The 16,628-nt window shown below is 39.9% G+C and overlaps 1 protein-coding gene across 10 annotated transcripts in view; it reads left to right on the forward strand.

Annotated features, from left to right (window-relative positions):
* ATP2B1 (ATPase plasma membrane Ca2+ transporting 1) overlaps positions 1 to 16,628 on the forward strand; it is a 413,071-nt gene that overhangs the window by 250,871 nt on the left and 145,572 nt on the right. The gene's annotated exons all lie outside the window — the stretch shown is intronic.

Raw genomic sequence — 16,628 nt, forward strand, 5'->3', positions numbered from 1 at the left:
TGTTAGATTTGTAGTTTTTATTTCTTCTATCAAAAGTTTGTTATTTTAAAATAGTGCCCGCTTGTACTATTTACTCTGAAGCAGAAAGTGATGAAGATTTCTGCTGAGAGGAATGATTTTAGCACCAGTAACTAAAATCCATTGCTGTTCCCACGCAGGACTGTTGAATACCGGAGAACTTCAGTTGGAGGGAACAGTTTGCAGGCTTAACTGCTTCAGGTATGATCAGTCATTTTTCTAACAAGACCAAGTAATGCTAGAAGACTGTCAGAAATCCCCTCAGGGATAGGTAAGCCATTTTTCTCAGACTCTGTATAAAATGATGGCTTAAATTAAGGGCCCAATGCTGGTTGACACTATTGTGGGCTTAATCGATTGCTTTATTAGCATGATTCAGTATGAATAGGGTGTTTTTGAGACTTTTAAAACACTTTTGGGGTTTATTATTGCGCCTGGCACTTAATTAGACACCTAACCTAGTCTAAAAGGCCCCACCACTCTGGAATGAAGAGGGAGGAGGCCTCATTTTTGCGCCTCAGTTGCACAGTTGTTTTTGCTAGACAGTTAATGCAGCTTCACGTGGGGAGTACAGAGACCTCAGAAAGGACTTCAGAGAGGCTTATTTCTTACTCAAATAATCCCTAAGGAAGGTAAAAGCCACAGTAGAGGCTGTGGCATTGTGCTGTAGTGTTTTTAACCGGTTAACTGCTGTTCTTAGCTCCGGTTTGGGCATTAAGGGGTTAATTGGTCTGAACATTTGTGTGCAATCTTTTCAAAGCATTAGGACAATGTGGTGAAAATTTCATTAAAATCGGATGTTTATTTGATGGTTATTTGATGTTTTAGTAATAAAGTGTGCACTTTTATTATTTAAAGACACAAACGTTTTTTTTCAAAAAATATTTTTTATTGCATTGTAGTGCTGTCTAAGTCTGTCAAACATGTCTGAGCCTTCAGATAGCCTTTGTTCTGTATGTTTAAAGGCCATGGCGGTACCCCCATTAAATTTATGTTTGAAGTGTGCTATAGCGTCCAAACAGCTTAAGGACCGTACAGTCACGCTTAAAAATGTAGCCCAAGATGATTCTTTAGCTGAAGGTAGTGAGGATAGTACACGATCCTCTCCTTCTGTGTCAATACCAGCTATGCCCGCGCAAGCGATGCCCAGTACCTCTAGCGCAGTGCTTTCCAAACTGTGTGTCGTGACACATTAGTGTGTCGGCAGCAATGTGTAGGTGTGTCCCTGCTTCAGCACACATTTTTTGGAATTTAAATTTTTGTTTAAATAGTTTTTTGGTTTCTGACTTTCCGCCTGCCTGCTACGCATATCACATGGTTGACACGTGATTGATACCTAGTGGGTCACAGATCATCTAAATCTATTGACGCAGCTCAGTGGGAACTGAAACTATTCCCATTGGCGGCACATTGGCTCCTGACTGCAAGTGTAGTCTCCTCAATCGGCTAGTGACTGCATGTGTAGTCAGTGAGTGGGACAGCAGTGTGTTTGCAGCGCAGGCAGTAGTCAGTCGGACTCACAGAGCTGAGGGCGGCAGCTAGCTCTCAGTAGTGCATTGCTGCTCCTGCCCTTGATATATGGATAGGAAGTGGAAGCTTAAAAATGCTTGATGATGAAATGTGCATGTCTTTCTCTAATATTACACCAAATATTCAGAAACTGTGTTCATCCCATCAACCTCATACATCCCATTAAAATAGTAAGTAGCTATTGGTGTTATTAAACTTTTTTTTTAATCTTGCACATACATACTGTTACTTGTAAATACATTTCGTTATTATATCATTTATGTATGTGTCCGTATCTCTTAAAACAAGTTAGTTTAACCTCCCGTTTGCTACTACAACTAAATTACTGTGTCGCGAAATTATGTAGGTCTAAAAAGTGTGTCACCAACATGAAAAGTTTGGAAAGCTCTGCTCTAGCGCATAGATTCCTATTACTTTGCAACAGTTAGCTGCAGTAATGGATAATTCTCTCGCAGCATTTTTATCCAAACTGCCAGCATTTCCGAGGAAGCGCGATAGCTCAGTTTTAAATACAGAAAATGAGCAATCAGACGCAGCGGATAATTTATCTGTAGTGCCCTCACAACAATCTGACTTGGCGGTGAGGGAGGGCCTGTCTGAGGGAGAAATTTCTGACACAGGTAAAGTTTCTCAACAGGCAGAGCCAGATACTATAGCATTTAAATTTAAGCTAGGACACCTCCGTACCCTGCTTAAGGAGGTCCTGGCTACGCTAGATGATTGTGACCCCTTGGTGGTCCCAGAAAAATTGTGTAAAATCGACAAATTCTTAGAGGTTCCGGTACACACTGACGCGTTTCCGATACCTAAGAGGGTGGCGGATATCGTCACTAGGGAATGGGAGAGACCAGGTGTACCTTTTGTCCCCCCCCCCTATATTTAAGAAAATGTTCCCCATTGTCGACCCCAGAAGGGACGCGTGGCAGACGGTCCCTAAGGTAGAAGGGGCAGTTTCTACACTAGCTAAGCGCACGACTATACCAATAGAAGATAGTTGCGCTTTCAAAGATCCTATGGATAAAAAATTAGGTTTGCTTAAGAAAATATTTGTTCAGGTTTTCTTCTTCAACCTATTTCTTGCATTATTCCTGTAACCACTGCAGCGGCTTTTTGGTTTGAGGAACTAGAAAACTCGCTCCAGAAGGAGACTTCTTATGATGAGGTCATGGACAGAATCCACGCCTTGAAGTTGGCTAATTCTTTCATCACAGATTCCGCTTTTCAGTTAGCTAAATTAGCGGTGAAAAATTCTGGTTTTGCAATCGTGGCGCGCAGAGCGCTTTGGCTAAAATCTTGGTCAGCAGACGTGTCGTCCAAAACAAAATTGCTTAATATTCCTTTCAAGGGTAAGACCCTATTCGGGCCAGAGTTGAAAGAAATTATTTCAGATATCACTGGGGGAAAGGGCCATGCCCTTCCACAAGATAGACCTTTCAAAGCTAAAAATAAGTCTAATTTTCGTTCCTTTCACAATTTCAGGAACGGACCTGCTTCTACCTTTACAGCCACTAGGCAAGAGGGTAACTCTTCCCAGCGCAAACCAGCGTGGAAACCATTACAAGGCTGGAACAAGGGTAAACAGGCCAAGAAGCCTGCTGCTGCTACCAAGACAGCATGAAAGGGTAGCCCCCGATCCGGGACCGGATCTAGTAGGGGGCACACTTTCTCTCTTTGCTCAGGCTTGGGCAAGAGATGTTCCGGATCCCTGGGCGCTAGAAATTGTCACTCAGGGGTATCTTCTGGAGTTCAAGGACCTAACTCCAAGGGGAAGATTCCACAAATCTCGCTTATCTTTAGACCAGATAAAGAGACAGGCATTCTTACGTTGCGTAGAAGACCTTCTAAAAATGGGAGTGATACACCCAGTTCCAACAGCAGAACAAGGACTGGGTTTTTACTCAAACCTGTTTGTAGTTCCCAAAAAGGAAGGAACTTTCAGGCCAATCCTGGACTTAAAAATCCTAAACAAATTCCTCAGAGTTCCATCATTCAAAATGGAAACCATTCGGACAATTTTACCAATGATCCAGGAGGGTCAATATATGACTACCGTGGACTTAAAGGATGCGTACCTGCATATTCCTATCCACAAAGATCACCATCAGTTCCTGAGGTTCGCCTTTCTGGACAAGCATTACCAATTCGTGGCCCTTCCCTTCGGATTGGCCACTGCTCCCAGAATTTTCACAAAGGTGCTAGGGTCCCTACTAGCGGTGCTAAGACCAAGGGGCATTGCAGTAGCACCTTACCTAGACGACATCTTAATACAAGCGTCGTCCTTTCATACAGACATTGTTCTAGCCTTTCTAAGGTCTCACGGGTGGAAGGTGAGCATAGAAAAGAGTTCTCTGTCCCCGTTCACAAGGGTTCCCTTCCTGGGAACAATAATAGACTCGGTAGAAATTAAAATCTTTCTGACGGAGGTCATGAAGTTAAAACTTTTGAACACTTGTCGAGTTCTTCATGCCATTCCTCAACCCTCTGTGGCTCAGTGCATGGAGGTAATAGGGCTAATGGTTGCAGCAATGGACGTGGTCCCTTTTGCTCAAATTCATTTAAGACCACTGCAGCTGTGCATGCTCAAACAGTGGAATGGGGATTATGCAGATTTGTCTCCCCAGATACAAATGGACCAGAAAACCAGAGACTCACTCCTCTGGTGGTTGTCTCAGGATCACCTTTCTCAGGGAATGAGTTTCCGCAGACCGGAGTGGATCATTGTCACGACCGACGCCAGCCTCTTAGGCTGGGGTGCGGTCTGGGACTCCCTGAAAGCTCAGGGTCTATGGTCTCGGGAAGAATCTCTTCTCCCGATAAACATTTTGGAATTGAGAGCGATATTCAATGCGCTCCAGGCCTGGCCTCAGCTAGCGGAGGTCAAATTCATCAGATTTCAGTCGGACAACATCACGACTGTAGCGTATATCAATCATCAGGGAGGAACAAAGAGTTCCCTGGCGATGAGGGAGGTATCCAAGATCATCAAATGGACAGAGGATCACTCCTGCCATCTATCAGCAATTTACATCCCAGGGGTAGACAACTGGGAGGCGGATTATCTGAGTCGTCAGACTTTCCATCCGGGGGAGTGGGAACTCCACCCAGAGGTTTTTGCCCAGTTAGCCCAACTATGGGGCTTTCCAGATCTGGATCTGATGGCGTCACGCCAGAACTCAAAAGTTCCGCGTTACGGGTCCAGGGATCCCAAGGCGACATTGGTAGATGCCTTAGTGGCGCCTTGGTCGTTCAATCTAGCTTATGTCTTTCCACCGTTTCCTCTTCTCCCTCGGCTAGTTGCCAGGATCAAGCAGGAGAAGGCTTCGGTAATTCTGATAGCTCCTGCGTGGCCACGCAGGACTTGGTATGCAGACCTGGTGGATATGTCATCGGCTCCACCATGGAAGCTACCTTTGAGGCAGGACCTTCTAATCCAAGGTCCATTCAAGCATCCAAACCTAGTTTCTCTGCAACTGACTGCTTGGAGATTAATTCTATCTAAGCGTGGGTTCTCTGAATCAGTTATAGATACTCTGATCCAGACTAGAAAGCCTGTTACCAGGAAAATTTACCATAAGATATGGTGGAAATATCTTTGTTGGTGTGAATCCAAGGGTTACTCGTGGAGTAAGATTAGGATTCCAAGGATACTGTCTTTTCTCCAAGAAGGATTGGAGAAAGGGTTGGCAGCTAGTTCTCTAAAGGGACAGATATCTGCTCTGTCTGTTCTGTTGCATAAGCGTCTGGCAGCCGTGCCAGATGTTCAGGCGTTTGTACAGGCCTTAGTCAGAATCAAGCCTGTCTACAGACCTGTGGCTCCTCCATGGAGTCTAAATTTAGTTCTTTCAGTTCTTCAAGGGGTTCCGTTTGAACCTCTACATTCCATAGATATTAAGTTATTATCTTGGAAAGTTTTGTTTTTGGTAGCTATTTCTTCTGCTCGAAGAGTTTTGGAATTGTCTGCTCTGCAGTGTAATTCACCCTATCTGGTGTTCCATACAGATAAGGTTGTTTTGCGTACCAAACCTGGTTTTCTTCCAAAAGTGGTTTCCAATAAGAATATTAACCAGGAAATAGTTGTTCCTTCTCTGTGTCCTAATCCAGTTTCTAACGAGGAACGTCTGTTACACAATCTTGATGTGGTTCGTGCTTTGAAGTTTTATCTAAAAGCAACTAAAGACTTCAGACAAACATAGTCCTTGTTTGTCGTCTATTCTGGCAAGAGGAGAGGTCAAAAAGCGACTGCTACCTCTCTGTCTTTCTGGCTGAAAAGCATCATCCGGTTGGATTATGAGACTGCTGGAAGGCAGCCGCCTGAACGAATTACAGCTCACTCTACTAGAGCTGTGGCTTCCACATGGGCTTTCAAGAATGAGGCTTCTGTTGAACAGATCTGTAAGGCAGCGACTTGGTCTTCACTGCATACATTTACCAAATTTTACAAATTAGATACTTTTGCTTCTTCGGAGGCTATTTTTGGGAGAGGTTTTGCAAGCAGTGGTGCCTTCAGTTTAGGTTACCTGACTTGTTCCCTCCCTTTATCCGTGTCCTAAGCTTTGGTATTGGTTCCCACAAGTAAGGATGAAGCCGTGGACCGGATACACCAATGTAGGAGAAAACAGAATTTATGCTTACCTGATAAATTTCTTTCTCCTACGGTGTATCCGGTCCACGGCCCACCCTGGCAATTTAGTCAGGTTTAAATTTATTTTTGTAAACTACAGTCACCACTGCACCCTATGGTTCTCCTTTTTCTCCTAACCGTCAGTCGAATGACTGGGGGGGCGGAGCCTGAGGGGAGCTATATGGACAGCTCTGCTGTGTGCTCTCTTTGCCACTTCCTGTAGGGATTGAGAATATCCCACAAGTATGGATGAAGCCGTGGACCGGATACACCGTAGGAGAAAGAAATTTATCAGGTAAGCATGAATTCTATTTTTAAGACAGATTTTGTTTCAGATGGAATGTCAGCTAGTAGGAATCATTATCTTTTTTTGGGGTGCCATAAACTTATTTTTTAGCTTTCAGGTTTTATCAGATTCCAATATTTTTCAGATACTATCCAACATTTGTGGCCATGGGAATATAATTTCTATTACAGGAATGGGATTATAATTTAACTTTTTTTTCCCTTCATCTACTGTAAGAGTCCAAAGGGAGCAAAGCAATTTTAATTTTCTTTGGCATCATAGATCAAGGTTTTTTCTCATCTAGAGTTTGCTAGTGGTTCCTCTATGGGCTCTTTCTGAGTCAAAAATGATATGTTGCATTAAGGGCCATTGATTTATCTGACTTTTAAAGTTGACAGTATAATTACAGAGTTCTAACTATAGTTGATAGTTCCTGTAATTTAAATCCTTTTTTGCAGCTAGAAGGAAGACTACATGTAGGTTTTTGTTGTTGTTGTTTTTTGGGACACCTGTTTGGTTTTGATGGTTTGTTACAATCCTAAGTGTGTGCAACCAATGACTGTGTGGAATACAGCTGTGTTCTCATTTCTGCTTTTAACAGGAATTTGGGAATCCAACAATATTCAGAATTAAATTACAGGAAAATTACACAAAATAATGTATATTGCAAAGTTGTTTTACTACATATAATTAAAGGGATCGTAAAGTCCAAATTAAACCTTAATGATTCAGATAGGGCATGCAATTTTACACAACTTTCTAATTTACTTTTATCATCAAATTTGCTTTGTTCTCTTGGTATTCATAGTTGAAAGCTAAAGCTAGGTAGGCTCATATGCTAATTTCTAAGCCCTTGAAGGCTGACTTATATGAATTCATTTAACAGTTTTTCACAGCTAGAGGGCGTTCATGTGTTACATATATATAACATTGTGCTCATGCACCTGGAGTTATTTAAGAGTCAGCACTAATTGTCTGAAATGCAAGTCTGTCAAAAGATCTGAGATAAGGAGGCAGTCAGCAGAAGCTTAGATACAAGGTAATTATAGAGGTAAAAAGTATATTTCTAAAACAGTGTTTGTTATGCAGAGCTGGGGAAATGGTAAATAAAGGGATTATCTATCTTTTTAAATAGTAACATTTTTGGTGTTTAAAGGGACATTATACACTCGTGTATTCTTTACATAAATGTTTTGTAGATGATCTATTTATAAAGCCCTTTAACCCCTTAACGACCGAGGACGTGCAGGGTACGTCCTCAAAAAAAAGGCAGTTAATGCCTGAGAACGTACCCTGCACGTCCTCGGTGTGGAAAGCAGCTGGAAGCGATCCTGCTCGCTTCCAGCTGCTTTCCGGTTATTGCAGTGATGCCTCGATATGGAGGCATCCTGCAATAACCTTTTTAAGCCATCCGGTGCAGAGAGAGCCACTCTGTGGCCCTCTCTGCACCGGAGATCGGTGGCTCCCTGCGTTGGTGGGTGGGAGCCGGACCGGGAGGCGGGTGGCGGCCATCGATGGCCCTGGTTATGTGCAGGGGGGGCGGGATCGTGGGCGGGGATGAGCGGGGGCGCGCGCGTGCACGGGGAGGGAGCGGGTGGGAACCGCTACACTACAGAAAATTTGTTAATAAAAAATGTTTAAATGCCTAAATATTTTTTAAAAAAAAAGATCAGCAAGGTGGTGGGGGTTTGTCTGTGTGGGGGGGGGGAAGCTACACTACAGAAAAAAGCCAAACAAAAATAAAAAAAGCACTTTTTTTTTTGCAAACTGGGTACTGGCAGACAGCTGCCAGTACCCAAGATGGCCCCCAATGAGGCAGAGGGGATGGTCAGAGAGCGGTTTTGGGGGGGATCAGGGAGGTTGGGGGCTAAGGGGGGGATCCTACACCCTAGCATATGTTTTTTCTTTCATGTAATTAGCAAGAGTCCATGAGCTAGTGACGTATGGGATATACATTCCTACCAGGAGGGGCAAAGTTTCCCAAACCTCAAAATGCCTATAAATACACCCCTCACCACACCCACAATTCAGTTTTTACAAACTTTGCCTCCGATGGAGGTGGTGAAGTAAGTTTGTGCTAGATTCTACGTTGATATGCGCTCCGCAGCAAGTTGGAGCCCGGTTTTCCTCTCAGCGTGCAGTGAATGTCAGAGGGATGTGAGGAGAGTATTGCCTATTTGAATGCAGTGATCTCCTTCTACGGGGTCTATTTCATAGGTTCTCTGTTATCGGTCGTAGAGATTCATCTCTTACCTCCCTTTTCAGATCGACGATATACTCTTATATATACCATTACCTCTGCTGATTCTCGTTTCAGTACTGGTTTGGCTTTCTACAAACATGTAGATGAGTGTCCTGGGGTAAGTAAATCTTATTTTCTGTGACACTCTAAGCTATGGTTGGGCACTTTGTTTATAAAGTTCTAAATATATGTATTCAAACATTTATTTGCCTTGACTCAGAATGTTCAACTTTCCTTATTTTCAGACAGTCAGTTTCATATTTGGGATAATGCATTTGATTTAATCATTTTTTCTTACCTTCAAAAATTTGACTCTTTTTCCCTGTGGGCTGTTAGGCTCGCGGGGGCTGAAAATGCTTTATTTTATTGCGTCATTCTTGGCGCGGACTTTTTTGGCGCAAAAATTCTTTTCCGTTTCCGGCGTCATACGTGTCGCCGGAAGTTGCGTCATTTTTTGACGTTATTTTGCGCCAAAAATGTCGGCGTTCCGGATGTGGCGTCATTTTTGGCGCCAAAAGCATTTAGGCGCCAAATAATGTGGGCGTCTTATTTGGCGCTAAAAAATATGGGCGTCACTTTTGTCTCCACATTATTTAAGTCTCATTTTTCATTGCTTCTGGTTGCTAGAAGCTTGTTCTTTGGCATTTTTTCCCATTCCTGAAACTGTCATTTAAGGAATTTGATCAATTTTGCTTTATATGTTGTTTTTTCTCTTACATATTGCAAGATGTCTCACGTTGCATCTGAGTCAGAAGATACTACAGGAAAATTGCTGTCTAGTGCTGGATCTACCAAAGCTAAGTGTATCTGCTGTAAACTTTTGGTAGCTATTCCTCCAGCTGTTGTTTGTGTTGATTGTCATGACAAACTTGTTAATGCAGATAATATTTCCTTTAGTAAAGTACCATTGCCTGTTGCAGTTCCTTCAACATCTAAGGTGCAGAATGTTCCTGATAACATAAGAGATTTTGTTTCTGAATCCATCAAGAAGGCTATGTCTGTTATTTCTCCTTCTAGTAAACGTAAAAAATCTTTTAAAACTTCTCTCCCTACAGATGAATTTTTAAATGAACATCATCATTCTGATTCTGATGACTCTTCTGGTTCAGAGGATTCTGTCTCAGAGGTTGATGCTGATAAATCTTCATATTTATTTAAAATGGAATTTATTCGTTCTTTACTTAAAGAAGTTCTAATTGCTTTAGAAATAGAGGATTCTGGTCCTCTTGATACTAATTCTAAACGTTTGGATAAGGTATTTAAATCTCCTGTGGTTATTCCAGAAGTTTTTCCTGTTCCTAATGCTATTTCTGCAGTAATTTCCAAAGAATGGGATAAATTGGGTAATTCATTTACTCCTTCTAAATGTTTTAAGCAATTATATCCTGTGCCGTCCAACAGATTAGAATTTTGGGACAAAATCCCTAAAGTTGATGGGGCTATTTCTACCCTTGCTAAACGTACTACTATTCCTACGTCAGATGGTACTTCGTTTAAGGATCCTTTAGATAGGAAAATTGAATCCTTTCTAAGAAAAGCTTATCTGTGTTCAGGTAATCTTCTTAGACCTGCTATATCTTTGGCTGATGTTGCTGCAGCTTCAACTTTTTGGTTGGAAACTTTAGCGCAACAAGTAACACATCATGATTCTCATGATATTATTATTCTTCTTCAGCATGCTAATAATTTTATCTGTGATGCCATCTTTGATATTATCAGAGTTGATGTCAGGTTTATGTCTCTAGCTATTTTAGCTAGAAGAGCTTTATGGCTTAAGACTTGGAATGCTGATATGGCTTCTAAATCAACTCTACTTTCCATTTCTTTCCAGGGTAACAAATTATTTGGTTCTCAGTTGGATTCTATTATTTCAACTGTTACTGGTGGGAAAGGAACTTTTTTACCACAGGATAAAAAATCTAAAGGTAAAAACAGGGCTAATAATCGTTTTCGTTCCTTTCATTTCAACAAAGAACAAAAGTCTGATCCTTCATCCTCAGGAGCAGTTTCAGTTTGGAAACCATCTCCAATCTGGAATAAATCCAAGCCAGCCAGAAAGGCAAAGCCTGCTTCTAAGTCCACATGAAGGTGCGGCCCTCATTCCAGCTCAGCTGGTAGGGGGCAGGTTACGTTTTTTCAAAGAAATTTGGATCAATTCTGTTCACAATCTTTGGATTCAGAACATTGTTTCAGAAGGGTACAGAATTGGTTTCAAGATGAGACCTCCTGCAAAGAGATTTTTTCTTTCCCGTGTCCCAGTAAATCCAGTAAAAGCTCAAGCATTTCTGAATTGTGTTTCAGATCTAGAGTTGACTGGAGTAATTATGCCAGTTCCAGTTCAGGAACAGGGGATGGGGTTTTATTCAAATCTCTTCATTGTACCAAAGAAGGAGAATTCCTTCAGACCAGTTCTGGATCTAAAAATATTGAATCGTTATGTAAGGATACCAATGTTCAAGATGGTAACTGTAAGGACTATCTTGCCTTTTGTTCAGCAAGGGAATTATATGTCCACAATAGATTTACAGGATGCATATCTGCATATTCCGATTCATCCAGATCATTATCAGTTCCTGAGATTCTCTTTTCTGGAAAAGCATTACCAGTTTGTGGCTCTGCCGTTTGGCCTAGCTACAGCTCCAAGAATTTTTACAAAGGTTCTCGGTGCCCTTCTGTCTGTAATCAGAGAACAGGGTATTGTGGTATTTCCTTATTTGGACGATATCTTGGTACTTGCTCTTTCTTGTGAGTCTCCTTTTCTGATTTTTCATCAGGATAAGGCGGTGTTGCGAACTTCTTTTGAATTTTTACCTAAAATTGTGAATTCCAACAACATTAGTAGAGAAATTGTGGTTCCTTCATTATGTCCTAATCCTAAGAATTCTAAGGAGAAATCGTTGCATTCTTTGGATGTTGTTAGAGCTTTGAAATATTATGTTGAAGCTACTAAATCTTTCCGAAAGACTTCTAGTCTATTTGTTATCTTTTCCGGTTCTAGAAAAGGCCAGAAAGCTTCTGCCATTTCTTTGGCATCTTGGTTGAAATCTTTAATTCATCTTGCCTATGTTGAGTCGGGTAAAACTCCGCCTCAGAGAATTACAGCTCATTCTACTAGGTCAGTTTCTACTTCCTGGGCGTTTAGGAATGAAGCTTCGGTTGATCAGATTTGCAAAGCAGCAACTTGGTCCTCTTTGCATACTTTTACTAAATTCTACCATTTTGATGTATTTTCTTCTTCTGAAGCAGTTTTTGGTAGAAAAGTACTTCAGGCAGCGGTTTCAGTTTGAATCTTCTGCTTATGTTTTTCGTTAAACTTTATTTTGGGTGTGGATTATTTTCAGCAGAAATTGGCTGTCTTTATTTTATCCCTCCCTCTCTAGTGACTCTTGTGTGGAAAGATCCACATCTTGGGTAATCATTATCCCATACGTCACTAGCTCATGGACTCTTGCTAATTACATGAAAGAAAACATAATTTATGTAAGAACTTACCTGATAAATTCATTTCTTTCATATTAGCAAGAGTCCATGAGGCCCGCCCTTTTTTTGTGGTGGTTATGATTTTGTATAAAGCACAATTATTCCAATTCCTTATTTTATATGCTTTCGCACTTTTTTATCACCCCACTTCTTGGCTATTCGTTAAACTGAATTGTGGGTGTGGTGAGGGGTGTATTTATAGACATTTTGAGGTTTGGGAAACTTTGCCCCTCCTGGTAGGAATGTATATCCCATACGTCACTAGCTCATGGACTCTTGCTAATATGAAAGAAATGAATTTATCAGGTAAGTTCTTACATAAATTATTTTTTTTTTTAAAAACCCTTTTATTTTAGTACTGGCAGACTTTCTGCCAGTACTTAAGATGGCGGGGACAATTGTGGGGTGGGGGAGGGAAGGGAGCTGTTTGGGAGGGATCAGGGGGTGGGATGTGTCAGGTGGGAGGCTGATCTCTACACTAAAGCTAAAATTAACCCTGCAAGCTCCCTACAAACTCCCTAATTAACCCCTTCACTGCTAGCCATAATACACGTGTGAGGCGCAGCAGGATTTAGCGGCCTTCTAATTACCAGAAAGCAACGCCAAAGTCATATATGTCTGCTATTTCTGAACAAAGGGGATCCCAGACAAGTATTTACAACCATTTGTGCCATAATTGCACAAGCTGTTTGTAAATTATTTCAGTGAGAAACCTAAAATTGTGAAAAATTTAACTTTTTTTTCAATTTGATCGCATTTGGCCATGAAATGGTGGCATGAAATATACCAAAATGTGCCTAGATCAATACTTGGGGTTGTCTACTATACTACACTAAAGCTAAAATTAACCCTACAAGCTCCCTAAAAGCTCCCTAATTAACCCCTTAACTGCTGGGCATAATACACTTGTGGTGCGCAGTGGCATTTAGCGGCCTTCTAATTACCAAAAAGCAACGCCAAAGCCATATATGTCTGCTATTTCTGAACATAGGGGATCCCAGAGAAGAATTTACAACCATTTATGCCATAATTGCACAAGTTGTTTGTAAATAAATTCAGTGAGAAACCAAAAGTTTGTGAAAAAATTTGTGAAAAAGTGAACGATTTTTTTGTATTTGATCGCATTTGGCGGTGAAATGGTGGTATGAAATATACCAAAATTGTCCTAGATCAATACTTTGGGATGTCTACTAAAAAAAAATATATACATGTCAAGGGATATTCAGGGATTCCTGAAAGATATTAGTGTTCTAATGTAACTAGCGCTAATTTTGGAAAAAAGTGGTTTGGAAATAGCAAAGTGCTACTTGTATTTATGGCCCTATAACTTGCAAAAAAAGCAAAGAACATGTAAACATTGGGTATTTCTAAACTCAGGACAAAATTTTGAAACTATTTAGCATGGGTGTTTTTTGGTGGTTGTAGATATGTAACAGATTTTGGGGGTCAAAGTTAGAAAAAGTGTGTTTTTTTCAATTTTTCCTCATATTTTATATTTTTTTTTATAGTAAATTATAAGATATGATGAAAATAATGGTATCTTTAGAAAGTCCATTTAGTGGCGAGAAAAACGGTATATAATATGTGTGGGTACAGTAAATGAGTAAGAAGAAAATTACAGCTAAACACAAACACCGCAAAAATGTAAAAATAGCCTTGGTCCCAAACGGACAGAAAATGGAAAAGTGCTGTGGTCATTAAGGGGTTAATGTGTTTGTTTTTTTTTGTTTTGTTTTTTTAAATGGATAGTTTTTCTTATTTTTAAATAACATTGCTCTGATTTTCAGACTCCTAACCAAGCCCCAAAGTTTTAGGAGAATACCGACGTATACCTACTCCAGCTTGCTTCTTTTTGTGTAAAGGGTCTTTTCATATGCAAAGGAAGGGGGAGTGTCTGATATTTCCCACTTGCAGTGGGGGTTCCAGTAACCTTTTAAACAGAGCTAAACTGGAAGCCTCTAAGTAAGTTTTTAAACAGTGTTATACTGGATTTTTATCCCAGTTATATTGTTGCCCACTGCTTTGCACTCAGACACAATATTAAACTGTGGTTATCCAACTATCTCTGAAACCCCCAGAAGAGAAAACTCCATAAACTCTAGACGGTATTATTCCAACAGTTTGTAGTCTATAAACAGATGGCTGTTAAGCAGTTAACGTTCTCATAAAACAAACATAGAAAGTTTAGACTTTTTTTTATTTTTTCCATCAAATTCTGTGCTCTGTCTGAACATTTAAGTTTTATTTGGCTTTGCATGTTCCTTGAAGTAATGTTTTTCGTATTTTCTATAAAAGGCAAAACCAATTGTCCTGACTCAAGTAAATATTGATATTTATCCACCCATTCAGACCAAATAAGCATGGTTAGAAACCTTATACAGTGTCTTTGCTATACTCATCAATTATAACATAACATTGTAATTGGTAGATTTGTGGTGATTTTTTATTATTATTTTTTTTATGGACCATTAAATATAGTAGAAGTGCATGATCAATCAATGCAAAATAAAAAAATAATGCGAATGCATAGTAGTTTTTTTTTTTTTTGTGACAAGATTCAAAGTTAGTTCCATTTCCTTCCCCTTGCATCATGTGACAGCTATCAGCCAATCACAAAATGCATATACATGTATATACTGTGATTTCCTGCACATGTTCATCTAATAGCTGTGTCCTCCAAAAATATAAAAAGATTATGCACATGATTTTTGATAATGGAAGTAAATGAGAAAGCTATTTAAAATTGCATGCTCTATCTGAATCATGAGTTTAATTTTAACTTTAGTGTTCTTTTAATCATTTTTTTGATACAGCTTCACTTTTTCATTGACCACCATTCCAATCTTGTGGAAGAGCCATGCAAAGCATTGTATTCACTTGCTTTTTCTCTTGACTTTCTAAGGCATTTCAATCTCATAAGAAATGCTGAACTAAACGTCTGAGTTCACAGAAAAGTCAGCTAAGCAAGGGATAAACTATAAGTATTTGACACTTCGCTAATATTATACAGCGGTTATAATATTTCACTTCATAATAATAATATCCGTTTAACATGTAACAATTTATGAAAATTGATTAATAACATTTTAAATCATCCAAATGCTTTTATTGCAATCCTAAATTGCTAATGTTTAATTTTGTGTACGAGTCTTGTAGTTTTAAAATTTCTAATCCCAGTAATATTTGTAATTTTTATGAAACCATGAAACAATTGTGTTTATTACAATATAAACTTAGCATGCATCATGCTGTAAACATTAAAAGGAAACGGCAGCCAGTCAGTGTGTTTTCAAGAGGCTGAGGAATGGATCATTGCAAAGAAATGCTGATGCAAATCCATTGAAAACCTACATGCCACAGAGTTTATTTCAAAGAATATCACTGACCTTGAAGCCTTAGGTTCTGCAATACCTGTTCATTAACAGATTTCCCTTTTTTTGTTATCCTAAGCATACTTTTATTATAACATCCTCATCTGCTGCACTTCTCTGCCTTCACTGACTTCCTCTAACCTCCAGAATAAAACACAAAATCATGACTAACTTTGAAAGCTCTTAATAACACTGCTCCACCCTATATCTCCAACCTAGTCTCCAGATACTCTCCCTCCAATCCCATTCACTCTACTCATGACCTCCTTCTCTCCTCCTCTCTTGTTACCTCCTCACATTCCCATCTGCAAGACCTCCAGACTGGCCCCTATTTTGTGGAACTCTCTGCCTCACTCTACACGACTCTCTCCTAGTTTTCAAACGTTCAAGTGCTCCTTAAAGACTCTACTGTTTAGTGATGCATATAATATACACTAACATTTTAACATTTTTCTATCTTAGTTCCTCTCCTTTAGTTATCCCCTTGAATACCCTTAGCATTTAAGCGTACGAGCCTAGCTGCTTTGTAGATCACTTTCATGAGAAACTCTTGGTAGGGCCCTCTATCCCTTTGTCTCTCATAACTGTCACCTTGCATATTAGACCCATGTCTTTAGCGCTGCAGAACCTGTTGGTGTTCTACAAATAACTGATAATAATAATAGGCTCATATGCTAATTTCTAAGCCCTTGAAGACCACCTTTTTTATCTCTGTGCGTTCTGACAGATTGACAGCACTAGTTTGTGTGTGCTATAAAGATAGCATTGTTCTCACTCCAGTGGAGTTATTTATGAATCAAGCGCTGATTGGCTAAAATGGAAGTCTGTCAAAAGAACTGAGATAAGGGGGCAGTCTGCAGAATCTTATGTACAAGGTAATTACAGAGGTAAAAAGTGTATTAATTTAACTGTGTTGGTTATGTTTAACTGGGAAATGTGTAATAAAATAATTATCTATCTTTTTAAACAATAACAATTCTGGAGTAGACTGTCCCTTTAAGTTATAAAGTGTTACTTAACCTGACTGCTTTTTTGAAAGCACACATTTTCTTGGAAAGTAATTGTTTATATTTTTTCTTT

The sequence above is a fragment of the Bombina bombina genome, chromosome 6 (genome assembly GCF_027579735.1).
Source record: "Bombina bombina isolate aBomBom1 chromosome 6, aBomBom1.pri, whole genome shotgun sequence".
Classification (NCBI taxonomy): domain Eukaryota; kingdom Metazoa; phylum Chordata; class Amphibia; order Anura; family Bombinatoridae; genus Bombina; species Bombina bombina.